Genomic DNA, 11,864 nt, shown 5'->3' with positions numbered 1-11,864 from the left:
TCACACTCAGCTTTCTTGACGCCAACACGTCAAGAAAACCCGCTCTATCGTCATCAAACTAAACTGAATGTTAGCAACTATTAGCAGCTCCTCAACCGACAGCCGCTCAGTCACGAGAAATGTATATAACCAAGCCAACAATACTTTCAAACATGGACACCTGAAGATTTACCTGAAGGTCGACTCATGGTATACTTCCACGATCGAGACTTGTTTATGTTTTAGATTAGCAGTGGCATACACACACACATACACACATGCTCCATTCAGTCACATGCCAGCACAAGCATGCCAAGCACAAATACCTACCATGCTCCAGTAAGGAAAACCAGCTCTTGATATGCTTTTTTTTAAATTGTGAAAACCAGTTGTACAAAATAAATACTTTTACTCCACTCCTAGTTGCGAGTATCCTCCCTGCTCCTCCCTTTCTCCGTCATTACAGTACAACCTCCTTGCCTATTGTAAGGATTTTAAGATGAACCTCTAAAGAGCCCTGACCATCCAAGCAGAGAAACACCAGAACAGGACTGCACAGTTAAGACTTATTTCATCAAAGAAAGGCCAGCCTGATGGCTCAAAGGGAAGATGAATATATCTTTTCCCCTTTGGTGCACTTTCATTAGCTAGTCCGTTTGCTCACTACTCTGTGTAATATGACCATGCCATAACATGCTCCCTCAAATCTGCTCTGCTTCTATTCAAATTGTAATGTACCGACGTTTCAAATTGTACCAATGACTACAAAACTGGGGGCAGACGTTGATGCACCATACATGTAGTTAGGGCACAGCAGGGTTTATGGTGTTCATAGCAGGCCGAAAAAGCAATGACTATGGCGAGTTCTTCCTCATCACCAAAAGCAGCATAAACGACTTGTATGAGCATCCCAGCATGACAAAAAAGATAATGTTCTTCTCAATAAGGTTATCTGTAACTTAATAGAGATGGAAATTTTGTAACCTCGGGGTGGAGGGATTGCTTGGTAAAATTTGATTTTAGCATGAAATCAGTATACTGTATCTACAGTACGGGGCCTGTGTTCGGTGCCATGGAAACATATTCACCTCAGATAATAAGGTTAGAGTGGTTGTAATTGATATTAAATTTTCAATTACTATGAATAAATAAATAATACAATAAATAAATAGTCAAGAATCCTGTAATGCCTTTGAAAAAGAATAGTTAAAGCTTTGCTGGACTGTGACTCGTGTCATCCTCCCGGGTCAAATTGACTCTGTCTGTTTTGACTGTTCCTTCCTTCCTTCCTTCCTTCCTTTCCTTCCCCCGTTCCTTCTTTCCTCTGTCCTTCTTTCCTTTCTTCCTCACTCCTTCTTCCTCCCTTCCATCCTTCCTTCCTTCCTTCCTTCCTACCTCCCTTCCTTCCTTCCTTGACTTGAGGACAACAGGAGGGATAAACACTTTATTTCCTGTATTTAGATGTCTATCAATATGACGTATCACTGTGTACAATTTGTTGATTCAAGATACATTGTGACCTAAAGAGAGTGATATGAGGTGATGCCATTGACCGGTTTTAATTTCCTGCTGAGTCATTTAAATTCAATGACTAAATTAGTTTTTTTGAGATTGTTAGTATTAAAATTTGGTCATCAGATCATTTTTTCTTAAAACTGAAACAGCATCTTCTTAGTTAAGTTTTAAATGTAATCCTTGACCCACTATTTTAGGCCTGAAAGCAGCAAGAAACTACAAGACCAAAACTCTACTCTGATGCTATTATAATGTGCAACCTAGCTATCTTCTATTACCAGTAACTGAAAAACATATTACAAGACTGACAAACTGATATGAGCTTTTACAGTCAAATGAGACTTTTCCAAATGACTTCCCAGCAGAGCTGTGCAGTGCAGTAGTTTAGTGTAACAGGTTCAGGACAGAGCAATCTTCCTTCTTTTTTTCTGGCTTTTGAAGATATTATTCATCATGACAAACTGTTTTGCCCTGAGCCATATGAATAAAATTTTTAAGTAACAGAATTCTGTGGTATTTGCCTTTAAGTGAAGCTACATAGGCTTGGGTTTGCTATTTATCTTCATTGGCCTGGCTCAGCCTTTCCCCCTGGGCGCCCTATGGCTGCTGTCAGGTTGTACAGTAAATCGTGACTGTGGTTTTAAATCCTTGCAACGGTCTCTGCTGTAAACGGCAAAGTGAAACAAGCAGAATGCAGTTCCTAGAATCTATATGAGCTTCACCCCCCAAAACACTGAGATGAAACCATAATTTACTTTTCTCGTTTCTTGTACTGACACACCAAATGGCCTCATAGGCATCTTCCACAGCCACAAAAAAATCAACAAAATAAATCCCCAGACAGAATCTAACCAAATTTTGATGTAATCAAATATAGAAATACATCATCAAAACTAGTTGTGTATTTTTAATTTTTATGGAGCACTGTCCCTACCACAGATTGTTTGTGTATACACATAAATTCTTTGGGAAGCTTAAATTGGACTAAACATTAAATATGCAAAAGATACAAAATAAATATTCATGAACTATTCCCAAATAGTTCCATGTCTGCTTATTTTCTATGAGGAAATGGGTAAATAAGTGTCCAGAAAGGTCAGAAGCACAGGAGAAGAAGCCAGAACAATCCTAAACTTTGGATTTTGTGTGGAATAAATCACATTACACATCAACTTTACAGCCAGTCATAAATATTTAGGAGACCTCAAATAGATTGAAGAGACCCAATATATAAAATCTGCAATGTTTGGCATAGCTCCACCCATTCATTCCAGCTCCACAAATAACATAGCTGCCAGTGATTACAATAATCTATCACAGAGTCTATATATTAAATTCTCCGTCTTCCTGTTGTGTGAGGCAAACAAAGTACTCCAATTTAAGTCATAAATAGAAAAATAATAATGTGTGTGGTTTGTTCAAGTTCAAGTAAAAAGAAAAATGTATCTTCTCCAATTTAAAAATCTGTAGTATGCATTGGAAGAAATCCACACAGTTTCCTCTAAACCACTTTGCCCCACTTGCCTTACTAAACATGTGGCAAATATTACCTGTTACATACTATTTGCAGTTCATGGTGCAAATGTTTAATAGACATAGTTAGAAGTGGGCAGTTCCTTTCGATGACTCAGCACTCTCACCTCCTTGTTGAAGTGAGCATGAAAATAATTTCCATTATATATCTTTAAGAATTGTACCTTTGCATAACATAACACACATTTCTTGCCCTTATACCCTGTGTGTCACCCTAAGGCTGGGCAATTAATAAAAAAATAATCAAAACATTTAGAAACTCTAATCTTGCTCATGTCAATTAATTGTGGTGTTCACTGTTGCCATGACAGCAAAGGTTGCATATCTTTAAAAGGATTTGAAAACTCCTGTGATCATTTTAACCCAAACCTTCTGTCCTCCCTCCTTCTTTCCTTCCCTCCTTCCTTTCCTCCGTCCTTCTTTCCTTCCTTCCTCTTTTCCTTTCTCCATCCCTCCTACCTTCCTTCTTCCTTCCTTCCTTCCTTCATCATTTTAACCCAAACCATGATCTTTACATAGTTCTAATCAAGTAAACTAGACATTAACCACAGCGTCACACCTTAAAACATCTTTATTTTAACTCCCTAAAGATCCTCATGTGTGAGGGCAGCAGTGGAAAATACAAAACTAAAGAAACTGTGAAAATACATCATTGTTCATCAAGGGTGGAGATAATCGTTCATTAATCGTAATTGAGGTTAAAACTTCAATTAACGGTGATTTGGATTTTTGCCATAATCGCCCAGCACTACAGTATGTCATCCTATACCTACACATTAGCATAGAGGGCTGCTTTGTCAGTGGAGATATCAGGACCATGGACAGCTCTCCTGCCACATCTTCTCCACACAGCTCTGTTCAATGTCCAGAGATGGTTGACTCCATCTGACTCCAGTAATCAACAGAAGCCAATATAAAGAAACACAGAAGCCAGCGGTGAATGATTCACATCCTCCATGCTTTATTTAACCTTTTTGTTTTCTCTTTCCCCACAGATGCCAGGCATGATTAGTGAGGCCTTAAATGCTATGTGTGTGCCCCTTGGCATGCCCATGAGCTGGAGGAAGCCCCAGTCTGCAGTCCAGACAAGTATGCCTTTGTGAATCATTGGCTTGCTTCTTCTCTCTGTTTTAAAGGTAACATGTCCAGGTCTATATTTTTAATCTGAAGCACTACTGGAATATTTTTGCATGATTTTGCAGTTCAGCCTCCTGTTTTAGCTCCTGTCTCTTAAAGGCCACCCTCCCCATGAGCCCACTGTTCTGATTTGCCAGCCCTTGGAAGCTGCACTTTGGCAGACGTCCACTGGCTCCAGAGGCTGAAACCATGAAACAAACTACAATAGTAGGACTTCACTTCTGCTTTTTCCCCCTTTTTTTTTTACTCAAAATGACACCTTCTCAAATCATTCAGTACATGTTCTAGCTGAAATCCGATCCAAAATATGAGAGTAGACGATGCAAACACACAGGAAAAGCTTAGCAACAAAGGCTACAGATCAGATGGCTCTTTATGGGCATACATGACAAGTTGAAATTAGCTTCTTGTCAAGGTAGAAAAAACACTGCAAACAAAGCGTTCAGAACAGGTTGATACCTGGGTGTTCAACTTGGAGGGAGCATTTCAACTTTAACCTCAAGTTCTGGGACTTTGACCATGTTTAACATATACAGTATATCCATCACAACAGCATATAAATAACATAAAACCATAAAAAAGCATATCACATTTAAAAGCTGCATCCTAGTTCAGAGCTTTAGAGTCTACATTTAAAGACCACATACTTCATAAAAAGGTACACATTTTGAAGTTGGGGAAATATGAGTGACCATGACGATGACGTACAATATTGAGTGGTCATCAGTTACTTATAAATACATCCACAAAAGAGTTTAAATGTGGATGTCTGTGGAAGCAACTTCAATATTAGTTGTTAGCAGTCTAGATATTCTGTTACCCTGACCTTAGTTATGTTGCTTTAACCTCTTAATACACGTCCCTATTATTTATGTTATTAGCCTAAATGATATGCCCAAGTTGTGAGCAGCACAGATCCCACATAGTTTGAGACTCAGAGATGTGTCTGGTATCATTGGAAAGGAAACGCTCTCAGGATTCTTGTAAAAGTGTCTGTGTGATTCTGTGACTTACTGACAAAGAGTGGCAGAGGTTACAATGATGGGGTTGTTTACTCGTCCATAGGTTTGCCTTTACAATGACATGTGTACAGACATTCAGGGACCTCTCAGCAGGATATAGACACAATGAGGCCACAGCCACATGTCTTGGCTTCATGCAGTCCAAATTTGGAGTCAAAAGACCAAAAGATGAATTTTTCAGAGTTATTTTTCAACAGGTATGTTCGTGCGTTTTCCTTAGGTCCTTTTTGGAGACTCCAAATGGACACTTGGTTACCAAAGCTGTATTATTTATTATTATATAACCATATTTTTTTTTGTTTGGCCATATTTATCTATCTATCTAGCTATCGCCAAACTGATAGCGTAGTTTCATACACTGTTGGAAACCTCAGACTATTGGCTAAAAGGTTATCAACTTCATTTCACCGAATATTTCCATAGGCTGGAACAGCTGTCACTCAAACCCACGTTGTCGTCCTCATTGGCTTTGGAGACATGTACTGCCTAATCCTAAACACCGATTGGCTTGTGTGTGGTGTTGTCAGAAGCAGGAGAGGCTCACGGTCGTAAACATCTAGTCACGTGCATAGACATACGTGTGTTTGAGGAATATTACATGCAAATACTTACAATATTAGACTGAGGTTCAGCTTCCTGGAAATGCTGAGGCAAGTCCACTGGCAGGCTCTCCTCAGCTTTCCTTGATGCTTCTGTGGTCCTTGATGGTACTTGCTAAAATGTAAGAAACAAAGTTTTAAGCATCAGAAAGTGTACTGTACTTTATTCCATGTACACAGAAAAAAAAAAAGTTTAGAAAAGTGTGGCATTAAATTGTTATCAAATGCTTACAGACATATGAATCATAGACATGCATGAATGAATTCTTTAGCCAAATGGCACACATACCTTTTGTAAATGAGATGGGAAGCTAAAGACAGATGATATGACTCCATGTCTCAGAAGGACAATCTGCCCTGTCCTGTCAAACTCATCTGCCTTGAAGTGCTCACTGCAGAGCACAGATCTCTTTTTAGCCACAAAGCCTTCCCGTTTCAACGCCATTTCCCAGTGTTTCCTTAAGATATTGTCTTTAGGAAACCTTAAAAATGTGAGAAAAGTAGTCAGAGATGTACAGAATTGTCTACAACAAAAATCATTTTCATCCTACACATTAAGGTTAAGTACATAATACATATTAAATACATCCAGTATCTATCATTAATCTTCTAACTGGTCAATCACTGCAGTCTAAGGTCCGTTTTTTTCAGACCAGAGGCAGTTTATAGTTGAAATAACAAGCACTAGTGAGCAGCTGCGTGATAACGTAAAGTGAGCTGGTTATATTGCGTCCTGTCTGGGTTTATTCCACTATTTAACAAGTTGCTCAGTCGATTTCATCCCTTACTTACACCTTACCTGTGAAAAGTGATTCCTCGGGATCTTGTTTTTATGTTTAGCTCATTCGCACATCCATAAGCGGCACAATAGTCCGGCATCTTCTCTTGTCACAAGATTGTCTGCTGTAAACAGTAAGTAGAATTTTTATTTGGGTAGTAAAACCATGGTTTTTAAAATATCAAAGTATTCTGTGTCATAGCTACATGTGTGACGTTTTTAACAAACCAAACCGTTTGGAGATCGGTCGAGATTTCAGTGAATAATTCTACTTTTAAACTGTGGAGTACCTCTTACCTCCGTTGACATACATGTACCAGCTGTCTCTATTTACCCCGTACCAAGATGGCGGCGCTTTAGGCACGCCCCTCCACCGTTAATACGGCGTCTACGTATATATGTCTATGGTCACGTGTACTCTGAGATGGACGTGCAGGTCAGGAAATGACGTACACGGACCGTATATGGTTTGTTATTACGTTACGTGTTGGACTAAATACATGGACATATTGAGGAAAGTATTTCGGTTTTATGGAAACGGATTTCATATTTCACAAGAATGGATACTTGGCGAGCTGTACAGAAAGTGCTGAGTCATAAGATGATCGTTGTGGATAAAGGGAAGACTTTGAAGGTATGTAGCATTATAGCTGTTTTTACTTTAGCTGAATGGCTAGCCGAGCTAATCGCTAATACTATTATGGCTGTGAGCAACCATATAAGTCGTGAGTGGTCTTGAATGAATCAGGACAATCTAAGCTTTCTAACAATGTACGGCATGAATATATATGTTTAAGGGTTGGTGTTTAAAACATTCAGAAGAACGTGTGGCTACTTCCTAACTTCCGTCCCGTCCCGTGAACGGAACAGCGTGCGTTAACTTTGTTTGTTTCCAGTTGTCTTTCAAATATAAAGTAAAAATATTACAAGTCTCTATTACAAGTACTTTCATTACAATTAATTCAAGTCTTTGAATTTAAAACAGATATTTCCAACTTTTATCTGAATATTGAAGGTAAGCATATTTTGAAATGTCTTTTGATTTTTGAGAGTTGATGATTGGCACCAACATATACAATTTTTGGTCTTTAAATGATGCAACCTAGAAGCTTGCACGTTTGTGTTTGGCTTAAGAGTAAGTCCAGTCTCTAGGGACAAGTCTACTGCAATCATGTGCCGCCAACAACAACAAAGTCTGCATATTCCACTCTATATGTATGTGTAAATATTATTGATGCATACAGCTTTTGATTGTGGCTGTCCTCTAGAGAGCTTGGTGCAGTCCTCTAACGCAGCGCTGGACAGTACAGCTGGCACTTGATAAACACTCATCCACACAACATTCTTATTTAAACAGACATGTGGGCTACATGAGGCGTCATGCATTTCAAGTGTCTCCCCAGAGGGACAAACTCACAACCTGTGGATTAATAACACAAACAGCCACACATGCAGCTTGGCACATGAGTGTGTGCAGAGGGAGGGACGTACGAATACCCATACACTCAAATTCACAAACATACACTGGCGTATAATCCAGATAACACATGCTGCTGATACACAACATATGGAACGCAGAACTCCAGGGAAACCATAGCAACCACTGATTAAAGAATCTGCGTGCTTAATTGAGCAGCTGTTTTCCCACAATTCAGCGCCCGGTCAAATATTGAATATGATAAGCCAGCACAAATACGGTGACTAGCCAGCCCCAAAATATGGTAATGCAGTAAAACCAATTTTGGTCTTTTTACATATTTTTGCTGGTCTGTTGCCCATGGGCAAGGACATAGCTTCAAAGTGTCCTCTAAACCAAGCTGTTGTGGCACTAAATTAGTTCTGCTGTAGCGTTAAATTTATAATCAGATGGGGAAGTCCAGTTTGGTTCACAGATTCCCACACAGAAAACAATATAAATTATCTTTGGCACAGAGCTTGGATGAAATAAATCGTCTTTAATGCAGCAGAAGCAACTGCACACAGGTGGCAGGACAAAAGGCTAAGGAAATGAATTCAGAGTGATTTAACCAATGTGACATCCAGCTAGGAGTTCTCAGCCCTCACATAGGACACCATGCATTATAAGATTTTAAAATCCATTTTCTCGCAAATGACTGCATGTGTCAACTCTAATAGTAACTTTCATCAATCTAACTTTCAAAGCGTAAAATACAATACGTTTACAGTGCTTTAAATGTGGGAAAATACATTGTGTGGGGCTTCTTCCTGGCTGGGAGGATGTACTACAGTAGCCGCCTGCTTCTGCATAAGCTGCTGGAAGAATCCTATCATCACACAATCCTCTATCTGGCAGGCGATTCAAGAGCTGCCCTTACAGTACAAAGCACAAAAGGTGCTGACCAAAGTCTTATCCTCTTTTAGGTTTGTGCTGCATTGTCTTCCTTGTCATAGATTCTGCTGCTCTGTAGCATCATCTTACTTTTATACCCACTTAACTGCCTCATTGACCACTGATGATTGAAACAAAAAGAATATAAATAATTAAAACTGACAGCCCTAACATTTATTTATCATACTGTTTAGCTATCAAGGACGATTTTGTTGTATTTTTGTGTTGAGAAATGTTAAAGATAAAAATTATATAATAACAAATTAGAAAAAGCAACAGTGATCCAGAGTCCGATTGCCAGAAAAAAAAAGTGATATGAAATGAAAATACATTAATAGTAGTAAGCTATGTGCCTTCTGGACAAGTCACAAGGACGTTTTCATTTTCTCCGTAGGTAATGAGTTGCTTACGTATAATGGCAGTAATGTTGTAACATAATATGTTATTTTAGTATTTAAGTAATGTAATGACAAATGACACTCTCCAGACCAAACTCTGGTGCTCTTAAAACCCTTTGAAAGACAAATGGAGTGATAAGATAAAGTAACAGCATCATGTGAAGATAGTAAATTAGCCAGACACACACACATACACACACACTTCTCTTCCGCCTCCCCCCCTCTCTGTCCAGTAAACTCATACACATACATGTAACCCATGGCCCGGGACCCCCTGCCGTTAGAATCAGATCAAAAAGATCAAAGATACTGTAAAACCCACATAATGGACTCCGACATATAGCCTGAATTGTGCCTGAGGACAGAAATCTAACTATTTGTGACCTTGTACCATATGACTTTCACAGTCGCAGACTAAGTTTCCAAAGTCAGAAAGAAATCGTGGGAGTTTTACTGGAGTTGTGATACGCTTCAGTCATTTCAATTGTTTACTGTAAAGTGGTAATCTGAGCTGTTTTAGGTCAGTCCAAGTCAATCTTTTCCTAGTCTTGGCCTTACGACAATGTCAATATTCAGTCTTGGCGGTGACGTAACACAGTCACCAACCACAGTGCTACTTTTATGGTAACATGCAGTTTCTCATTGACTAGTAGAGCTATTAAAAAACAAACAACCAAAAAAAAACATGTTTGTTTTTAACATTGGCCCTACCTTTCTTGCTGTGTTAAGGAAGTTAATGTACTTTGTTCAGTTAAATGAATCAAACAATACATTTATGATCATTAGCCCAACCTACACACAGTGACACTAAATACTGCTCTTGTTTTTGGAAGCAAGACACGTCTGTTTCTGTTTTTTCTCTGTATGTAATTATACTGTCTTGTCCTTGTATTGTCTTGTGTTTTTATTTATCTTTAGTTTTTCTTCTTTCTTTTTTGATCTGGACCTGCAGACAGAAATTAGGCGTTTTGTAGAATCTGCATTCCTTCACAAGTATTGACTGATACATGTATTCAATGCACTAAATGTCTTGATTACTGGATCTATATAGTTGCTCTAAACTCACTACTCCTATACTTTCAAATGGATAAGTCTATTGAACATGTCTATGTAGCAACAGACACATGTTATTACCAACAGAAAACCACATGAAAAAAAAGACAGCGGAGTTGATACAGATGGTCTCTTTATATTATCAATAAACGTTGGATAATATTTGTGAATCACTAAATGCTTATAGAGTTATCACCTATATAGTTAGTTTGTTTTTTAGTATCATTTTTGAACTTCATATCCAGCCAACAGAATTACTTGAGCCTAAGGAAAGAAGTTTGAGTGCCTCTGGGAACATCGATAGTGATTAATCGGCCTGGACTCCGGCCATCGGTCCTGGTAAGACTGCCAGACCGACTATGAGGCTCTGCTGTTTGGTCGGCTGTCCTGGCAACTGGATGCACTGTCACAGTGTAGCTTGGCAGGCTAACAGGGCCTGGCCTCTTCCCAGTAGATGGTGCCAACAGACTCAACCAGGCACAACAACTTTGGGGAATCATCTCTACATGACACTTCAAAAAAGTAGGGAAAATCCAGAGCCTTTCTGTGATACAAGTTGATGTTGAATTCATTTCCTTAGAGAAGTTGATTATTTTCTCCAGCTTCCTGCCATTTTTAATTGATAACCCTAATGTTAAACCACATAATACACTATTGCCAACTCAGTGGCCAATTACCTTACCATCTTACCATTTGATTGTTTCCATTTTCTCCATATGTATTCTTACTACACTTGCACATATATAAATAGTCTAATTTATTAGCAAGAAGAGGTTTTGTATTCTCAGTCGTTATAAGACTAATTCATTTAATTCTATTTTATTTTTGCAAAGCAGGACCATAAAGATCACCTTCACTGCATTGGCTTCTGTTAAAATCCAGAATATAATTGAAAATCCTTCTCCCCACTTCCAAAGCTCTTAATGGTCAAATAAGTGATGTTATGATCAGTCTTCTCTGGGCTTTTTGAGTGTGGTTTTGGGTAAAGTGGTAGGGACCTACTGATAGATACATGTAAGGGGGTGTGGTGTTTTGGGGGTCATCAACCAAAATTGGCAGCAGCTGAGGCTCCTAAAAAGGTTTGGTGGGACTTGACACAGAAGGAGTTTTTTTTTGAGAGATGCCACCTGGACACCAGAGCACGGGAAAAAAGGAAACTAGAACGGACACTCACTCAACACCACCACTCTTCACTTTGTACACACCAAATGAAACTCAACAACCGATATCCGAGAGCGGGCTAGACGCCAGAACTGACGGATGTCGAAAGATAATGTTGGGTCAGATCCACTGTCCTCGAGAAACGTGAACAACCGTATACTGGGTGAGTCTCCAAACACACAACCCTCTCCAAGTTAGGACAGCAACACACTCACCCAGATGAGGTCACACCCTCACGTTACCTACAGCATGTATAGGAACTGGGTGCTGGGGTAGCTTTAGGGGGGGGAGGGGGTAGTATGTGACATCGAGGCTAGCATAGCTTAGCACCATAACACT

This window comes from Scomber japonicus, chromosome 6, assembly GCF_027409825.1.
Source record: "Scomber japonicus isolate fScoJap1 chromosome 6, fScoJap1.pri, whole genome shotgun sequence".
Classification (NCBI taxonomy): domain Eukaryota; kingdom Metazoa; phylum Chordata; class Actinopteri; order Scombriformes; family Scombridae; genus Scomber; species Scomber japonicus.
The sequence above is the reverse complement of the archived record's forward strand: the minus strand, read 5'-3'. Positions refer to the sequence as shown.